Below are 7243 nucleotides of genomic sequence, written 5' to 3' on the forward strand. Positions count from 1 at the left end.
GAAAAATGATAAATTTTCACATCAAAAAAGAGGACCTACCTAAATATTCAGCAAATAGTAAAACAATAGCAATGAAGGAAGTGATAACATGATTCATAAACAAAACAAGCTCAGCATAGAAAATTATATGGAACAAAGAAATCGACACCACGAAAAAGCACATAACAAAAACAACAGCAACAAATTCCTATTTGCCAATAATTACATATCTGGCAAGGGACTTATCTCTAAGATTTATAGCGGAAGAGTAGATGACCAAACTATTGTACATACATATAATGGAATGCTATGCAATACTAAAGAATAATGTAGAGTCTGCAAAACACTGCATAATATGGATGAACTTGGAGGACCTTATGCTGAGTGAAATAAGTCAATCACAGAAGGACAAATATAGTATTAGTTTGTTGTTGTGGAGGATCAAGGAAAGGTTTATATATAGAGGGAAACTTTCTTTGTTGGTTGCCAGGGGTGGGAGGGGAGGGGAGGGAACACCACATACACAAAAAAAATGCATTGACCCATGTCACTTTAGTTTTGTGTATTTCACTGTACATCAATTATATTTCAATAAAATGCATTTTTAAAAAGAAAACTTTATGGAACACAGTTCTACTGTGACACCGATTAGGTCACCATGAATCACAATCAGTTCCACAGCAATAGGCCTGGCGTTAGAATTGTAGTAAGTCAGTTGTATGGTAGTTGTTGCTGCTGCCGATGTAGTTATCTGCCTCAGAGTGAAGAGACCATTGACTAGGAAAGAAGTCAAAGCACCCCATTGAGCAGTGCTGTCCAGTAGAATGTTCTGTGATGATGGAAATGTTCCACATTTGTAGTGTCCCATACAGTAGCCACTAGCCACGTATGACTATTGAGCACTGCAAACATGGCTAGCGAGACTGAGAAATTGAATTTTTATTTTTAATCCTGCAGATATTTTTGTTTTAATCTTTGATTTTTGTTTTCATTGAAGCTTAACACTCTCAGAAGAGACTGGTTTGTGTCAAAAGCCCATGACAAGTAACTCTGATTAGAATTCTTCCTCTGACATTAAGATTTGAAATGAGCAAAATATGTCTCATGGCATGTGTTCCAATGGCCAGAAAGAGAACATGACCTCCACATTCTGTATAGTTACAGCCAGGGCTCTAAAGAGAAATGAAATAGATGTTCAATCCTCAACATGCCAATAGCACCACCACCAGTTGCCATTGAGTCAATTCTTTTTTTGTTTGTTTGTTTGTTCATTATTTTCAAATAATTAAGAATCATAAGAAATTGTAAAACTGACTTCCCAGAACCCTTCACTCAACTTCCCCTAGTGGTGACATCCTATATAAAAACCAGGAAATTGGCCTTGCAAAATGCTTCTAATTAGACTACAGAATTTATTCAGTTCTCACTGATTTTTACCTGCACTCTTGTGTATGTGGGAGCTCTGGTAGCATAGTGCCTAAGGCACTTGACTGCTAACCAGAAAGCTGGCAGTTCAAACCCACCAACCACTCCTCAGAATGAAGGTTGGGCAATTTACTTCCGTAGTGATACTGCCTCGGAAACCCAAGGAGGCGTCGCTGTGAGTTGGGTCCAACTCCACGGCACATAACAACAACACCTTGTGTATGTGTGTGTGTACCTGTATGTAATTTTATCCTATGTATGTGAACCCACCCAACAATGCCATGAAAGAAGGACCCGGTGATCTACTTCTACATTAAACCAAAGCCATCGAGTCAATTCCATTACCTAGCAACACTGTAGGAGAGTGACACTGGCCCACAGGATTTCCAAGGCTGTAATCCTTATGGAAGCAGACTGCCACACCTAGCAGCCAACAGTTAGCAGCCACTGTGCCACCAGGTCTTCTTCTACAAAAAAAGAAAAATTATAACCAAGTATTCAGAATCAGACTTTAGCAAATCTATGGTGCAATTCTACCGTGGAGTCAGTTTGCAATTCTACTGTGGAGTCAGTTCTGATTCATACCAACCTCATATATGTCAGAGTGGAATTGTGCTCCGTAGTATTTTCGGTGGCTGATTTTTTTTTTTTTTTAGAAAAAGATGGCTAGACCTTTCTTCCAAGGCACCTATGGGTGGATTCAAACCATCAACCTTTCAGTTAGTAGTGTAGGGTTGACTATTTGCACCACTCACGGACTTATGTAATTGCCTTGCAGTCATTTCACCCATCAAGAAAAGTGACCTGCTATAAGATAACAAGTGTCCCTTCCACCTGTGATTTAAGCCCTGGTAAGAAAGAAGTTCAATCTGTCTAAATAACCCTAGTACCCACTGCCATGGAGTCAATTCCAACTCATAGTGACTCCCATAGTGTTTCTAAGGCTGTAAATCTTTACGGAAGCAGACTGCCTCATCTTTCTCCTGAAGAATGGCTGGTGGGTTCAAACTGCTGACCTTTTGGTTAGTAGCCAAATGCTTTGACCACTGTGCCATCAGAGCTCCTTTAATAACCCCAATAGCTATATCAAATTAAGTTTCCAAAGATGAGGATAGAAGTACTGAAAGTAGAACCTGGCAAGCCCCTAAGGTATAAGGAATAACATAGACTTTTTAGAATTTCAATCTGTTGTTCAGACAATCTGTTGTTAAGTACTTTTTAAGAATCCCTAATATTGGTGGTGAGGTGGAGAGAGGACAGGAGATTCAAAAGTAGTATGAGAGATGAATTCAGCTCCCCAAAATATTACACTCTAGTTGAAGTGACAGATCTAAAACTTCGAAAACAATTCAACAACAATTAGGCACTAAATTACGTGTTAAGGACTAGAAGGGTAACTGGAACCTATTCCCTCAATGGTAAAGAGAGATGGGATAGCATGGAAAGAACCCTGAACTGGACTATCTAAGGCCAATTTTGCCGTTGATTGACTGTGTCACCTTGGCCTTAACCTCTCTAAGGCCTCAGTTTACTTTTCTATCAAATGGAGATGATGCTACCTGCTAAGATGGCTTTCTCAGAGGGCTTCTTTGAAAATTAAATGAAAGATAGTACAGGTGAGTCTTGCTTAGGGTGGCAAACCATATACTAAGTAATTTCTAAAGTCCTTTGCTAAAAACTCTTAAAATTCTATGATTTTGTGGTAGTAAATGTGAAAGTGCTTGGAAAATTATTAAGTGGTGGTGGTGGTTGTTAGGCACTGCTGAGTAGGTTCTGACTTGTAACAACACTATGGACCCTGTGCCATCCTCACAATCATCGCTATGTTTGAGTCATTTGATGCAGCCATTGTATCAATCCATCTTATTGAGTGTCTTCCTCCTCCTTTGCCGACCCTCTGCTTTACTAAGCATGATGTCCTCCTCCAAGGACTGTTCCCTCCTGGTAACATGTCCAAAGCATTCTGGCTGTACTTCTTCCAAGTCAGATTTGTTCGTTCTTCTAGCAGTCCGTGTTATATTCAATATTCTTCCCTAACACCACAATTCAAAGGCACCAATTCTTCTTCAGTCTTCCTTATTCATTTTCCAGATTCACATGCATATGAGGCCATTGAAAATACCATGGCTTGGGTCATGTGCACCTTCATCCTCAAAGTGACATCTTTGCTTTTTAACATTTTGAAGAGGTCTTTTGCAGCTGATTTGCCCAATGCAGTATGTCATTTGGTTTCTTGACTGTTGCTTCCATGAGCATTAATAGTGATTCCAAATAAAATGAAATCCTTGACAACTTCAGTGTTTTTTCTGTTTATCATGATGTTGCCTATAGGGTTGGTTTGATTGTTTTAATTTGACCAGTTGCTGTCAAGCTGATTTTAATTCATGGTGACAGAGTAGAATTCATGTGTCAGAATAGAAATATGCTCCATTGTTTGTATTTTACTAATTTATTTTATTTTTGTTGTTGTTTTTGACATGCACTATAGGGCTTTCTAGGAGCTCTGGTAGCGTAGTGCCTAAGGCACTTGACTGCTAACCAGAAAGCTGGCGGTTCAAACCCACCGGCCACTCCTCAGAAGGAAGATGGGGCAATCTACTTCCGTAGTGATACTACCTCGGAAACCCAAGGAGGGGTCGCTAGGAGTCGGGTCTGCCTCGACAGCACATAACAACAACAACAACAACAATAGGGCTTTCTAGGCTGTAATCTTTATGGGAGCACATTGTCAAGTCATTCTCCTGTAAGGCTGCTGTGTGGGTTTGAACCTCCAACCTTCTGTTTAGCAGCTGAGCACTTAACTGTTGTGCCACAAGGGCTCCTTATTTTAAAAAAAAAACAAAACTCACTGCCCTCAAGTAGTTTCCGACTCATAGCGGCCCCTCCTTGGGTTTCCGAGGCAGCAGAATGCCCAACCTTCCTTCTGAGGAGTGTGGCTGGTGGGTTTGAACTGCCAGCCTTCTGGTTAGCAGTCAAGTGCCTTAGGCACTACACCACAGGACTCCTTATAAGTGGTATAAAATGTAAAAAAATTTGTGTTGTTATCATCATTATAAAGACCCTCTTTGGGTTCCCAGAGGCTGATCTCCCTGCATCGGCTATTGGGCTCACCCTACAGCAAGTTTCCTGACTTCCAGTCCAGGCTTCTCTTCCTGATCTCATAAAGTCTCTTAAAAATTACTAAGCTGGGAGACCAGTGGAGAATTTCCCAAGGAAGTCCCTACTATTCCCCTCCTCCCACAGACATTTATTTTCTCTTCCCTGGCAGAGTACAAACTTCACTACAGGCCACTGAACAAAATAATATCTCCTTTTAAAATCATTAAGCTGAGTGACCAGGCAACTTGAAACTTAGCAGGGTGTTTCCCAGGGAGGTCAGGTCACCACTGCCCCCACCCCCTCCACTTTATTTTCCCTTCCCCATCAGAATGCAAGCTGCCTTGCAAACCAGCGGGCAAACGCTCTTCTGGCTTCTTGGATAGGCCAACGTTAGCCATAGGAAGCAAGTGAACAGGACTCGGGGCAGATTGACTATGGGTTAATGAGATGTTGCATTTAACTCTAGATGGTCAGTGGTGTTCCACCCCACCTCTCCCAGAGTATGTCATTGTCCTGAATGAAAAGGCCCAAGGGCAACACTCAGAAATGAGTTTAAGCTGTTATACATCAACTAAGTATAAATAGCCTTACAGCCTATTCTATACCATTCCTGTTGACTGAACCTATAGCACCTTGGGTTGTTTATCATTTTCTCAAAGCATATGGCATGTATCCTTTATGAAAACCCTTGTAGGGACTTGAACATTAAAGCACACTAGTCTGTACATAATATTTACTTGATTTGAAAAACAAATTCCAAGTAATGTAGAAAATACAGTCTCCCAAAGTATTTATAGTCCAAAAGAAATTATACTGATACGAATCCAAGAAGCTTGGAAGTCTATTTGCTTCTACTCTTTCACTTCAAATGATGCAGATTGGTTTAACAGCCCACCATGTCTCACTAATGCTAATGTATGGTTACCTCTGGCAGTCTTGATGCTGGAATCTAGAGGTGGAGTTTGGGCATTAGTTAACCTTGCCAATGACTGTGATATATCATCTATAATATATGATACGTGATATAGCCAGTGGAGCCAAACAAGTCACTAGGAGAGTGAGTTATTGGCTTTCTGGACAGAAAAGGTGTTGGGTCAAGTCCAAAAACAGCATTGAATTTTCCTACTCTGTGAGCAGCAAGAAAAATGAGGGCCAAGGTGACCACAATCCTATCTGGCCTCTACATCTGCATTTACCAAGATGTTTTTAAAGTCCTTGATGTTAACTCCAGAAACCCAGTAAAAATGGACCAAAAACAGAAGGATGGAGAGGGTGCCTTCCTGTCTCTTGGGATAGTTAGGCCGCCAGCCAGCCTGGCCAGCTGAGGGAGACAAGGCAGAGGTCAGGCAAGGAACCAAAACTGTTCTGCAAGAGGTATGGGAGTTTTGAAAAATTGAAACCAGGTCAAGAAAGATGCCGATGATGGGAACTAAACCCTAAGCCACAGGCCTATGGGTGTACACCTTTCCAAACAGGGTGTCACACTGAGCCCCTGAAGTATTCCAGCTTTGCCTGTGGTCAATATAAGGAGTCTTTGACCTTGGCTTATGTGACTCCTAACTTTTCAGACTGATTCATTTAAAAAATGGTAGAGGGGTTGGGCAGGGGAGTAGATTTTATGGCCTCCTTACCTCCCTATTAAACTGAAGTTAGTGTTGTTTAACCCAGTACCTTTAAACAAAGAGAAAACACGCTAGCTTCCTTCTGGGAAAGGAAGGAACCAGGCTCGCTGTGGTTTGGTCAGTGCTTGCTACTAAGGCATTAATCAGCGTCCTGACATAACTAGAAAGGCCTGGTTTCCTCTTCATGTATAGAATCATAAAGGGGGTACAACATTCAAACAAAAGGCCAAGGAAACCTCTCCCAAAGATCCTATCAACTGCAGTTATGGACCAAGGAGTCTGGCCAAAAGGAAAAGCCCATTTTAGAAAAGGACCCTGTTTTTCCAGGCAGTGACATTCCTGTTTCTCTTGATAATGACTGTAGTTCCAAAGAGGTCATAGGGGTAAACCTTAGCCTCAACCAGAGTTGAGTGGCCAATTATCCGTGGTAGGGCTATTTTCATTATCTCTAGCATTAAATAGCACAGGTATCCTATGCCTAATATGGTGGCCATTGTGGTTTGATCCCTCCCCCATCCATTCTATTTCTCTCACATTGCATAGCAAAGGTACAGTTCTAGGAATCGCTCTCAGCTCCAGTGGGTGGAGCCTAAGTAGTCTAAGCCAGTCTTGGTTAATGCCATGCATGCCCTTGGCCAATGGTTGTTTCAGAGATACCCGACCACAAGTTTGGGAATTGGCATGTGATCTAATCCATGTCAGTGAGAGATGAAGGAAAGTTTGTTGTGGGCTTCCGCGGGAAGTTTCCTCCTTTTTAGGAAGAGGTCTCTGTTGTCCATATGATGTCATGCCATATATGTCCATGTCATACATGGATGTGAAGTCTGAAACTGGCAGACATCTCCTTCAAGGCTGACCATGAACTTACTCGAGGAAGAGGTTAAGACAAAAAGAACAGCAGGAGCCCTGAAGCCACCTGGCTCTGCACTTCCAGTTTTGTAAACAAATAGCTTCCTTATTTGGGTGGGAGGTTAATGGTGACAAGAGAGGCTGGCTGGTCATTGAGAATTCCTAAATCCCCCAGGGGGATGATACCCGTTAACTAGACTTACAAGTATACAGCAGCATATACATATACATACACATATACATATACAGCAGTATATTGATAGAGAACT

The sequence above is a fragment of the Orycteropus afer genome, unplaced genomic scaffold (genome assembly GCF_000298275.1).
Source record: "Orycteropus afer afer isolate SDZICR_OR568_19922 unplaced genomic scaffold, OryAfe1.0 scaffold00287, whole genome shotgun sequence".
NCBI classification, from domain to species: domain Eukaryota; kingdom Metazoa; phylum Chordata; class Mammalia; order Tubulidentata; family Orycteropodidae; genus Orycteropus; species Orycteropus afer.